Below are 13260 nucleotides of genomic sequence, written 5' to 3'. Positions count from 1 at the left end.
TTACTGTATGAGTAGTCTATGAAATTAAGTAATCTACATGTATTTGTTGATGAGTGCCTACCTTTATGAAACCAGTTTGGTCAGGATGAATTAAGAGGGGGGTTATTTTCTCCAGTCTCTTTGAGAGAGCTTTGCAGATTATTTTGAGGTCTACATTTATAAGGGATATTGGACGATAGCTTGAGGGATATACAGGGTCTTTGCCTGGTTTTAGCAGGAGATTAATGTTTGCAGAATTCATATTTGGTGGAAGTCTGCCATATTCTGCTATTTTGAAATTCTGGTGCCAAAGTCGTCCAGAATTCTTTGTAGAATTCTGCAGGAAAGCCGTCTGGACCTGGAGCCTTATTATTGGGCATACTTATCAGGGCTTCCTGGAGTTCACCTGATGTCAGTGGCGAATCCACTGACATTGCTTGAGTGTTGGAAAAGTTATTTTGTCAAGAAACTACTAAATGTAATTTTTAGACGGGTTTATTTGTGGTGAATATAAAGTTTCACAGAAATCCCTCAAAGTGTTGTTTATTCTTTCAGGGTCATTGTGTTCCCAGATAATCTTTAACAGCACATATAGTTGTTTTTTTCCTTATTTTTAACTGGTTAGCTAGAAATCGACCGGATTTGTTACTGTGTTCAAAATTCTGCAAGTGAAGTCTTTGTAATGGGAATTTAGATTTTTTTAATTAATTTTATTTATTTCTATTTCTTTTGTTTATTTTGTTCAGTATTTCCCAAGTCCACTCTTTTTTTTAAAAAATATTTAATAAATTCTTCATCTTTAAGCAGTGATCTGTTAAATCTCCAGTTTTTACTTGGCAGAATGTTCTTCTTATGTATCACTGTTAAAGATACAGGAGCATGATCACTGAGAGTAGGAGTGATGAACATGTGAGAAGAAAGTAGTCGTGGCCAAAGGTTTTGAGAATGACATAAATATTCATTTTCACAAAGTTTGCTGCAAAACTGCTTTTAGATCTTTATTTCAGTTGTGTCTGTGATTTACTGAAATATAATAACAAGCACTTCATACGTTTCAAAGGCTTTTGTCGACAATTACATGACATTTATGCAAAGAGTCAGTATTTGCAGTGTTGGCCCTTCTTTTTCAGGACCTCTGCAATTAAACTGGCCATGCTCTCAGTCAACTTCTGGGCCACATCCTGACTGACAGCAACCCATTCTCTCATAATCACTTCTTGGAGTTTGTCAGAATTAGTGTGATTTTGTTTGTTCATTCGCCTCTTGAGGATTGACCACAAGTTCTCAATGGGATTAAGATCTGGGGAGTTTCCAGGCTATGGACCCAAAATTTCAACATTTTGTTCCCCGAGCCACTTAGTTATCACTTTTGCCTTATGGCACGGTGCTAAGTTGTTCTTCACCAAACTGTTGTTGGATTGTTGAAAGAAGTTGCTGTTGGAGGGTGTTTTGGTACCCTTCTTTATTCATGGCTGTGTTTTGGGGCAAAATTGTGAGTGAGCCCACTCCCTTGGATGAGAACCAACCACACACATGAATGGTCTCAGGATGCTTTACTGTAGGCCTGGTTGATATGACCCAAAATTTGTATCTCAATATTTTTTAGCTGGATGGCGATATACGATATATATCTCGATATATTTTTTTTTAAAGCCATAAAGTAAGAACAAAAAGAGAGTTCTTAGTCAAAGCTGTGTCCCAGATGTCACACAGGCACTTTTATTAACATACAGCGTAGATGTACATGAAGAAATTAATCAAAAATAAATTATCAGCATTCATTAAATAATAATGCTCCATAAATAAAAGAAAACAATGTTGTTTTTGTGCATAACAAAAAGCTCATAATTGTGCAGTCAAAATGTAAACTAAAAGACGCTGAGCATAATAACAAAGATTTCACAGCTGCTCTGTTCCCAACTTCTACTGCGTGACTGACAGCCTTGAGTTTGAAATCCTCTTTGTAACCACGTCTCTTAACAGGTGCCATTTATGGTCCTTATACACACACAATACGGTAATATTACGTTGAAGCACAATACGTATCACTCCGCGAGGCTCCTGCCTATGATAGGCGTAATGCTCCAACAATCCATCAAGCGGTGTGGCTCCGTAGCTTAGCAAAGTCATGCTAAAACATTTTTTGACAGATTGCTGAGCGCCGTGTTCCACATAAAATCGGTTTGCGGTCAGTAAGCACAACCAGAATTCATACATAAGGCGCGCTGTCGATTTTTGAGAAAATGAAAGGATTTTAGGCCGTGCAGCCCCTGTGGGCTGCATGTCGTTAGCGCGGTTAGCTCGCTAACACGTTGACGCCGTCCAGCCCCACGCACGGGGCGATCCACGGTAACTTGTTAACGGAGATGCCGCGTTTATCTTGTTGCTGCCTGCAGGTGAAGCTATGGGGGAGGGGGAGTTGTGTTCAGTGAAGGAGAGCCGAGGCCGAGTAACGTTGCGTAGAGACAAAAGTGGACGAAAGAGAGGCAAACCTGCGGCTCCACAACTATAATTATAATGTAACATATACTATATCGATATAAAAGATATTGTCACATCTTATATCTCGTATGAAAATATATCGATATTTTTAAAAAAACTCGATATATCGCCCAGCCCTACTTACAATGTACTTGCGTTACATTGTAAAATAATTAAACTCGCTGACTATCATTATTTAATTTCATTAATTTATCTTCTAAACGTAGAAGTAAACTCTGCCGCTTTAACATCGCTGTAGTGCAGGTGTACGTCATTTCGCGCCAGTTTGCTGCACAGTCGTATTGATGTCGGACTCGGCTGAAGCGAGGGCCTGTTTTATGAAATGGACATATTCCCGTCTCTTCACTTTTCTGAAACAAGCAGACAAGAACATTACAGTAATATGTAAGCTATGTGCTGGGGAGAAAAAACTATCGGCTGCTGTTGATAGCACGAGTAATCTACTGAAGCGCCTGACACAGAGCATAGACGAACACTTCTGAGTGATCCTTGTTCATCATCCATGGATAACACCGCAGCAACTCCTGATAAGCAGCAAAACGTGATTTTACTTCAGCAGCACACAAACCGTCTGAAGGTGAGCTTAAAAAATGACTGCAGGCTACATAGCTGGACTGGCCATCGGGCATACCGGGCATTTGCCCGGTGGGCCAATGGTGATTTTTCGTTTTTATGGGCCGATGGGGTTTTTTTTCTTTGTTTTTTTTCCGTAACGGTAATAGTATTTTTTTTAGTGTCCCATCATAATTTCTTCAGAAGTAAGTACTGTGTATGATGCCAGCATTTTCCCACATTTTCTAGATCCTGCACCAGTACTGTGTGTAAAATGCCATCAAAAAGTCAGTTAAGTTTTATTCTTTCTCACCTGTCTTTCTGTCTCCTTTCACTTTTTAAAGGTTGCCATGTTAGAAAAAATATTTTATCCTGCCGTGCTGTTTATTGATGTGGAAAATGAATGGTTTATGAAAATATATCTAAATCTGTCATCAGTAATGATCATGTCTCACCTCTAGTATTTTCTGTCTTAATTTCAGGTTTTCACCATGTGTTGTAGATAGTTCAGGAGGTTATCTCGAACAACAGTCTACTTTCGGGTACTGTTTAGAATACCAGAATAGGGAGGATGGTGTAGGTTTAAGTTTATTAGATTGATACATATATACCAACAAGACAGTGTACATCACTGTGACAACAGCGTTTGTTTTCATTCAAAGGCTTTATGGTTTTTCCTATAATACCTGGTGGGCCGGTCTCTGGTCAAAATGCCCGGGCCGATTTTTTGTCCCAGTCCAGCCCTGACAGGCTACATTGTGGAACAGATGCTACCGCTGCGTACTGTAGAGTGTCCGTCTTTAAAATAATGCATTTATTATTTAAAGAGTTTAATTTCTATTGTTTGTCCACTCAAGGTTTATATGGATTTTAAGAAGTATTTAGTTAAATACTTATGTAGTAATTAAGGTACTTTTCTGACACATTAATTAGATAAGTATTTTAAATACAATATTGACTAAGTAATTAGTAATTAGTAATTAATTACTTTTTTAAAGTAACTTACCCAACACTGTGTGTGACGCTTAAACGGGTGGAGCGAATGGAAACTTGTTTCACTTGTTTGTAAATAGAAAGAATAAAAATGTGCAGCGAGAGACTCCATAAGTCTAAGTGTGAGGATATTAACTGATATGAACAAGCGTGCACGAGCTCGTGTGTGTCCTGTATGTCTGTAAGGCTGTTGTATATGTGCTGCTGTTGAGCGTGTGTGTATCTCACATCTCAAAACTCTCTCTCTCGCTGCCGTCACTCCCAAAACTTTCTCCTCTTCCTAAACAACCAAATCTCACATGTTGCAATTTTTTTGGGTCGAGATGGTACAATTTTTAAACGATAACAAAGAGGTCGCTGTTTTTGTTTTTTTTTCCTTTCTTTACTGTTTTCACGCTCTCCTTAGAAAAAGCTTTTTTTAACCGTCACTTTCTCTGCGGGAGAGTATCACTTCCTGTTCCAACACACAGTGCTGTGTTTGAGTAGCTTATCTGCATAGCAATTTAATTAAAAACTTTTAGATAACTCCTTTTTTCATAATATAATCTTCAATGCTTCATCTGAAGCACACTCTGTGTACTCACTACCTAATTACTAAGGACTGTCCACATTCATGGGCTGCATCCTCCTGAGGCCACATTTGAAGGCAGATTATGTCACAGCAACGCAATGAAGGCTGTCTAAACTGGAAGACTTCTGCAAATGCGTCCTCCTTTTCCCCAGATTTGAAGGATGGGTCGGGTGTGTCCTTCGTGGCCCACCATATCCCAGAATTCATAGCGCGGCACAGCCAATTCCAGTTTTCAACAATGGCGGCAGCTACTGAGTTTTAATATTACTCTTATTACTCTTTGTGGGTCACAAAATAAACTTTTAACATATTTTCAGCCGAGTATGGTGCTGTGTAAATTTAAAATATCTGTATTATATCTAATATATTTTAGATAACAAGGAGCAGACAGCTGAGGTTATTAAACTCCACCGAGACATCTGAAGGCTAGACCATCCAATCTTACAGCTTCGCACTTCCGGCCTACCCGACCTTCGTAGGACCCGGACCACGTAGACCGTGAAGGCTGGGTCCTCAGGAGGATGAAAGTACTTACTGGCTGTATCCCAATTCAGGGTCTGCAGCCTTAAAGTACACAGCCTTAAAGGTCCTCAAGGGCCGCGTACTCAAAGACCGCTAAGGCCGGAAGTGCGAGGTTTGTGAAATGGCCGGTCTAGCCTCTGTCGCGCTGCCCAGGTTGCCTAGCAACCACGAAACTAACAGCTGGTCATACATGTCATAAAGCTTTGTTTGACAGACATGAAGGAAAAAGTCTTCTGTTCATTTATTTGTTTGTTTCTACATGAGCTTTGTGTGATTAGTTGAGTATCTGAGGTTGAGACCACAGGACTGTAAAACATGATTGTTGGGCTTCATTTCTGTACTGAACAGTTATTTAAGATTAGCTAGTAAATAACAATTAGCTGATGTTGTTCATGAGACTAAAGTCATATCACTTTGGTAATGTAAATATAATATGGCCAATATTATATATATTGTCAGATTATTATGACACACACACATATATATATATATATATATATATATATATATATATATATTACAGGATATATTACAGCAGTGAGTTTGAACTCTGTGTCAAAGATTCAAGTTGCAGTTATTTATATTTCCTGTCACCTTAAATCTTCACTCAAAGACACTCAAGTATCTTTGACAGTGTATATATAGATGTATTATATATAAGAGACAAACATTGTTTGTTTAATATGTTGGCATTACTAAATTTGGCTCAATGCTTACAAATATGTGTAAAAAGCAAATGTACGAGCTGTGATAACTGTGTCTGATAGAATGAAGAGTAGACTGATATATGAAATATTCCTTTATTGGGTGAGAAAATCAGACCATGTCATAACTGCTTTAAGTCACACAGAATAGATATCAGAGCCTTAAACAGGCTGACTTCTGCTAAATGGGTCAAACTGGGCAGAAAGTCTACAAACACATAACATCCTTATAGAATATGATGTAACACTATAGATCAACTTACCTCAGAATATATAAAGCATATAAACAATTACAGCAATATGATGCAACAAACACAGCAGCTACTGATCCAAAATACTCAAAGCTTCATAGAACTGAAACAAACATTTATTTTTAGCTCCATTCTGCTGCTGATACATACTTTAGGTTTCTGAACATTAAACTTGTTGCTGCCTTTCATAGTGTGTAACTTGAAGGCCCTGAGTACTTTCTCCCACACTGAAAACACTGGATGATAACATTATTTGAACATTACCTAATAAGACTGATTCAGGACAGACAGTTAGTGATGTTAAACTTTCCTAGCAGTCCTTCACAAACAGGGAACAGTCTGTCTATTCTCTCCATCTGTCAGCTGCTGCTGGCTCTTCCTCCTCCTCTTCCTCACACACTGCTGAGTTTGTCCTGGTGGATCATGAGGGGTGCAAAGCCTCACAGATGATGTGCTTCAGTGGGTCCCTCAGTCTGTCCTCACTCTGGACACTTAGAATAGAATAGAATAGAATAGAATTCAACTTTATTGTCATTGCACATGCACATGCACAGGTACAGGGCAACGAAATGCAGTTTGCATCCATCCAGAATTGCTTTAGTGCTATAGATATATTACAATATATATTAGCAATAATATAGATATGTAAGTATGTTACAGAAATGGGTCTATTATGGTATGTTACAATGTACACGGTATGAATTATGTTATGAATATTCTATAACTATAAGTATGTACAGGCTATGAACAGGATATAAATATGAAATTAAAAAAAACTATACAGAAATGTGAACTATGCAAGTTATAAACAGTTGTAGGATTAAAAATTATCGTATGTACAGAATGATTATTTACACAGGACTATACAGTAGTGCAGTTAAGATAAGTGAGATATGTGGATAATTTCTACACAGGTATATAAAGTGCTGGTGGTTGTGAGTGGTGGTTCAGTCCATGTTATTATTGTGTGTTTGAGGGTACGGTTGTCCATTGTGTGTGTGTGTAGGTGGTTGTGTGTGTGTGCATGTCCAGTCCATGAGTTTAATGTGGGTCAGATGTCAGGAGGCAGAGTTTAGGAGTCTGACAGCTGTGGGGAAGAAGCTGTTCTGGTACCTGGTGGTTTTAGTCCGGAGGCTCCTGTAGCGCCTCCTAGAGGGCAGGAGGGTGAAGAGTCCATGTGATGGGTGACTGGGGTCTTTGATGATTTTCCCAGCCCTTTTCAGACACCGCTTCCTGTAGATGTCTTTTATGGCAGGAAGTGGTGCTCCGGCGATGCGCTGGGCAGTTTTCACGACCCTCTGCAACGCCTTCCAGTCCAAGGCCGAGCAGTTCCCATACCAGACTGTTATACAGTTGGTCAGGATGCTCTCGATGGTACAGCGATAGAAGTTCACCAGGATGTCTGAGGACAGGTGGTTCTTCCTCAGAGTCCTCAAGAAGAAGAGGCGCTGGTGAGCCTTCTTGACCAGCTTGGAGCAGTTGGTCGTCCAGATGAGATCCTCGGAGATGTGGACTCCCAGCCGTCCCCTTAATGTGGATGGGTGGATGTGGGTCAGCATTCCTCCTGTAGTCCACGATGAGCTCCTTGGTCTTCTCTGTGCTAAGCAGCAGGTTGTTTCTGTCGCACCACTCAGCCAGACGATCCACCTCCTCCCTGTAGGCGGCCTCATCGTTGTCACTGATGAGGCCAATCACTGTGGTGTCATCTGCAAACTTAATGATGGTGTTGGAACCATCAGCAGGTCTGCAGTCGTGGGTGAAGAGGGAGTAGAGGAAAGGGCTCATCACACAGCCTTGTGGTACACCGGTGTTCATTGTGATTGTAGATGAGCAGTGGTTATCCAGCCGGACATGTTGGGGGCGGTTGGTCAGGAAGTCCAGTAACCATTTGCAGATGAGGAAACTGATGCCCAGGTCTGTCAGTTTCCTGATGAGTTGTGAGGGGTGGATTGTATTGAATGCTGAACTGAAGTCTATGAACAGCATTCTGGCGTATGTGTTGTTGTTGTCCAGGTGTGAGAGGACAGAGTGCAGCGTGATGGAGACTGCATCCTCTGTGCTCCTGTTCTGGCGGTATGCGAATTGGTGGGGGTCCAGGGTGGGGGGGAGACAGGATTTGAAGTGTGCTAGGACCAGCTGCTCTAAGCACTTAGTGATGATGGGGGTGAGTGCTACTGGGTGGTAGTCGCTGAGACCTGATGGGTTGGAGTTTTTGGGTATTGGGACGATGGAGGTGGATTTAAAGCAGGCCGGTACCACAGCGTGGGCCAAGGACAGGTTGAATATGTCTGTGAGCACTCCTGCAAGCTCCCCAAAACACGCTCTGAGAACACGCCCGGGGATGCCATCAGGACCTGCAGCCTTGTGGACATTGATCCTGCTCAGCACCGCTCCTACATCGGTGGGGGAGAGAGTCAGAGGTTGGTGGTCTGGCGTCATGTCTGTTTTGGTTGTGGTTGTTGGATTCCCTCGCTCAAAACGAGCATAAAAGTTTTTGAGCTTGTTGAGGAAGGAGACATCAGAGGATGCGGGGGAGGGTTTGGTGGTCCTGTAGTCTGTAATGGTCTGGAGTCCTTGCCACATGCGTCGGGGGTTGGAGTTGGAGAAGTGTTCTTCTACCTTCTTTTTGTAGTGGTGTTTGGCTTTTTTGATGCCCTTCTTTAGATTAGCCCTGGCTGTACTGTAGGCGTGAGCATCTCCTGACCTAAAGGCGGTGTTGCGGGCCTTCAGGAGGAGACGAACATCCCGGTTCATCCAAGGCTTCTGGTTGGGGTACATGGTGATCCGTTTCTGGGTGGTGACACTGTCTGTGGTTTCGGAGATGTAATCCAGTACAGATGAGACATACTGGTCCAGGTCTGTGTGGGTGAACATATTCCAGTCTGTGTTTTTAAATCTGTCCTGGAGCACTGCGTCTGTCCCCTCTGGCCACACTTTAATTGTCCTCACAGCAGGTTTCACACGTTGGATGAGTGGTGAATACCGAGGTGTGAGGAACAGGGAGATATGGTCCGATTGTCCAATGTGGGGGAGGGGTGTTGCTTTGTAGGCTCCAGCCAGGTTGGAATACACATGGTCTAAAGTCTTGTCTCCTCTGGTGTGGCAGGAGACATGTTGGTGGAATCTGGGGAGGACTGTCTTTAAGTTGGTGTGGTTGAAGTCGCCAGCAACAATAAAAGCAGCCTCGGGGTGTTTACTCTGGTTTTTGTTAATGGCTGCAGAAAGTTCTTTCATGGTCAACCTAGCATTAGCGTCGGGGGGGATATACACGGCAGTGAGTATGATCGAAGTGAGTTCATAAGAGATAATAAGGTCTGCATTTGACCATTAAAAACTCCGCATTAGGTAAGCACTGACTCTCAGTAGTAGTGGAGTTCATGCACCAAGCATTGTTAATATAAATGCACAAACCTCCACCTCTGGTCTTGCTGGAGTCATCTGCTAGCCTGTCGGCTCGGTGTGTGTGGCGTCCTGCTAACTCGGTAGCATTGTCCGGGCAGCTGTTGTTCAACCATGTTTCGGTGAAAAACATGACATTTGAGTCCATAATCCGTCTGTTGTTAGTGATAGAGAGCCGTATCTCATCCATTTTGTTTGCCAGAGAATGGACATTGGCGAGGAAAATACTGGGTAAAGGCAGCCGGTGTGGTGTTAGCTTTAGCTTAGCTCGTAGCGTGTAGCCCATAGCCCTCTGCGCCTACCTCGCCTTGGTTTACGATCTCGGCGCCGTCTGCGTGCACTTCCGCCCGGCCGGGGAGAGTGGGCAGCCTCCAGTGTTCTGGAGATCTCTGGGATGAGTTGGAGATCGGCAATAAAACTGTTGGAGTTATGAGTCCAGATGTCCAGAAGCTCTTGTCTGCTGTAGGTCAGCAACACACAGCAATTCTGGATGAATAATCCGATTAAAAGTAGATAAAAAAAAAAAAAAACGCTAAATAGCAGATTCTGGAGAGACACTGAGCCTCGCGTTGTTCACGCGCCGCCATCTTGGAAGGTCAAGATGCAGTTACAGTGTGTGACACTTGCAGTTGTCACACATGGAAATCAAATGTGTGATAAGCTGCAGGATTCAAACACAAGTGTAACTTATAAACACATGTTCATACTTTTATTCCACAATCAGAGAGAAAGAAACAGAGAGAGAGTGCAGGACAGACAGACAGGTGACAGTCTCAGGTGTACACACTGCTACAAACAGGAGGATTTAGTGTTTGTGTTATTACGAGTGCTAAACAAGAAGAGTTCCAGATGGTACAGTGGACACATGTGTGACTGCTGTGATTAAAGCATCTTTCTTTCAGCTTAACGAGTGAACCGTCAGCTCGTTCAAACACACGTTAAAGTCCGTTTGGCTCGACACCACCGAACAGAGGCAGCAATATAACATAGCTAACATTAACAGTGCAGTGAATCCTGCTTGTGCCGTGATATTCAGGACTGCAAACCGAGCAGCATCACTGACTTTCAGCCTGTTGTGTTTGTGGATATATGACTGACTTTAATTATCCATGAAATCATGACATTCTCTGTGAGATTAAGGTCGACTAATATATTATTATATTTAAAGGCTTTAAAACCAAGTTAGTACAAACATCACTAATGTCACATAACTTCATTATTAAACATTTGCACATAAATAAGTTACATAATATTCAGTACTTTGGAAAGTTTACTCTTCGGCTGCCCCTCTTCCGCCGTTTTTTTTTGGCAAAATTATCCACACCCACCGCCGCGCTATGAAGTCTGGGATATGTTGGGCCATGCATGATACACGGACCAATCCTTAAAATTCAGGGAAATGAAGGATGCATTTGAGGCCGCATTTTGAGCAGCCTCTGAATTGGGACAGCCTTCGTCGCGTTGCTGTGACGTAATCAGCCTTTAAATGCGGCCTTTAAGGCTGCAGACCCTGAATTGGGATACAGCCAGTGTGTCTTTACTGTTTCGCTTGCTTAGCTTAGCTCGTAGCCGACTCGCTAGCAGCATGGCCTCTTCACCTGTCCCTCCTGCACTTTCCTGCTCATTGTGTCAGATGTTTAGTTACTTCTCGGCCTCCTTTAGCAGTAATGATACTTGTAACAAATGTAGCATATTTGCAGCTCTGGAGGCCAGGATTACTGAATTGGAGACTCTGCTTCGCACCCTTCATTCACCCATTGTTGGGTTTATTATGGCACAAAACCCCGCTGGAACATAAGACAACCAACTGCACGGCAAAACAAGACAGAGCTCTTTTGTCTTTAGGCTCGAAGGGAGGTCGGCCAAGGTGAAGAACTGTTTCCTTCATTTTGGACTTAGCCAACCTCGGCTGACTTCCTTGTTTCTGCCCTTTTTATTGTCAACAAGCAATCATACATGAATATGCAATTACAAATACACGTGACAGTCTTAAGCAGGCATATCTGAGCAACATCGGTGTCTGTATTCTCTGTGTGTGTGGGGGTTTGTGTGGGTGCGTGTGTGTGTGTTTTTAGCCATACCATACCTGGACATAGGGCACATAGAAGCAATGGTCATGTGACTTCCTCTAACTATCAGCACATTCAGTCTTTCAGACATGCAGAACATGTCTTTCTGGTGAGATGACCGGAACTGGCAGGCACAGTTCAATTCAATTTTATTTATATAGCGCCAAATCACAACAAAAGTTCCCTCAAGGCACTTCATAGGAGTTGTGGTTTCAGTTCCTCTATTTTGCAGGACTCTGAGTTTTTAAAAAGGTTACAACATGAAAAAGTCTGGCAGGTTCAATAGGCCATGTGTTAACAGTTTATAGGCATTTGTTACTGATTATGTATTCTTTACACAAATCATTCTCATTAATGACAATCAATTTCTCCAACACCCTTAGCTAGCCAGGCCCCTGTAGCTGGTGCAGCCGAAGATAGCGTAGGCCCCGCTAGCTGTTCCCCGGCAGAGCCCAAGCAGCTGGGGAAAGGCTGGGTAACGGTGAGGAGGAAGCGTAGTCCTAAACAGAAGCCCCAGGTACACCACCAACCCGTTCATTTGTCTAACCGTTTTTCCCCACTCGGTGACACACCCGCTGGGGGTCAAACTCTGGTAATTGGTGATTCTGTTCTCAGACATGTGAAGCTAGAGACACCGGCAACCATAGTCAATTGTCTTCCAGGGGCCAGAGCAGGCGACATTGAAGGAAATTTAAAACTGCTGGCTAAGGGTAAATGTAAATTCAGTAAAATCATAATTCTTGTCGGCAGTAATGACACCCGGTTACGCCAATCGGAGGTCACTATTGTGATCACGTATCAGAACCATTAAAAAGATGTAATACTTAATCACAAGCTTTGACCTCTACTGTTAAACAAAGAGTTAAAAAGAGATAATTTAGACTTGAAATAAACCATTTTGCACTTTAAACTGTTTGGCAAGGCTAAAGCAAAAGCTCAAACAAGATCAAATGACCTCAGATTTATCTTAAGCTAACTCCTAATGCTGGGACGTTTCTCAATTCTCAAGTCCGCCAGTCTGTACTAGGGCTGCTCAATTAATCGAATTTTAATCACGATTACGATCTGGGCTTTCAACGATTATTAAAAATGACTGCGCCGATTATTAGCACCTCCCTCATGCTTTACTCTCGCGCTGCTCCGTGTGGCAAATCGAGCACACCCCTCTGCATTTCGAACACACGTAACAACAATTAAGAGGACCCGAGGGAAGCTCAGTAAGCTAAGCAGAAGTTATTTGGACTGTTATCAGTATTTGCACACTATTTTATATTATTTTTTAAAGTCATTATTCAATACATTGTTATTGTTAACCCTTTAAAGCCGGTCAGAGCGGCACGCTCCTTTTTGTGTAACTATTTTTAAATCCCTGTAGAACTAGAACCGTGTAAGCTAGCGCAATTATTTTTTTTGCATATGAAACTTACATCTTATGCCATCAGCTTGTCTAGGTCACGGTTTCCTTCCACATAAAGCTTTGCAAAAATTGCACAAAAAGCGCTTGCAGGAACAAAAACATAATATCCCAGAAACACACTTTGCCGATCCGATCAGCTGTTCGTAACACTTCCCACATTGAAACAGACGTCAGCGCGAACTATCGCATGTCAACCATTTCCTGGCCGAAACCGGAAGTGACGCCATATTTGCGGAAAATGTAGTTTTTTACTTGTAGGCCTTAAAAGCCTATACTGGTGTTTTTATAAGTCATGTTTGAC

The 13260-nt window shown here is 42.3% G+C and overlaps 1 protein-coding gene across 1 annotated transcript in view; it reads left to right on the top strand.

The window, feature by feature from the left end:
* LOC146492353 (protein NLRC3-like) overlaps positions 1 to 13260 on the top strand; it is a 306715-nt gene that overhangs the window by 121642 nt on the left and 171813 nt on the right. The gene's annotated exons all lie outside the window — the stretch shown is intronic.

Source organism: Neolamprologus multifasciatus, chromosome 23, assembly GCF_963576455.1.
Source record: "Neolamprologus multifasciatus chromosome 23, fNeoMul1.2, whole genome shotgun sequence".
Classification (NCBI taxonomy): Eukaryota; Metazoa; Chordata; class Actinopteri; order Cichliformes; family Cichlidae; genus Neolamprologus; species Neolamprologus multifasciatus.
Note: the sequence above shows the minus strand (reverse complement) of the source record. Positions and strands in the feature narration are given on the sequence as shown.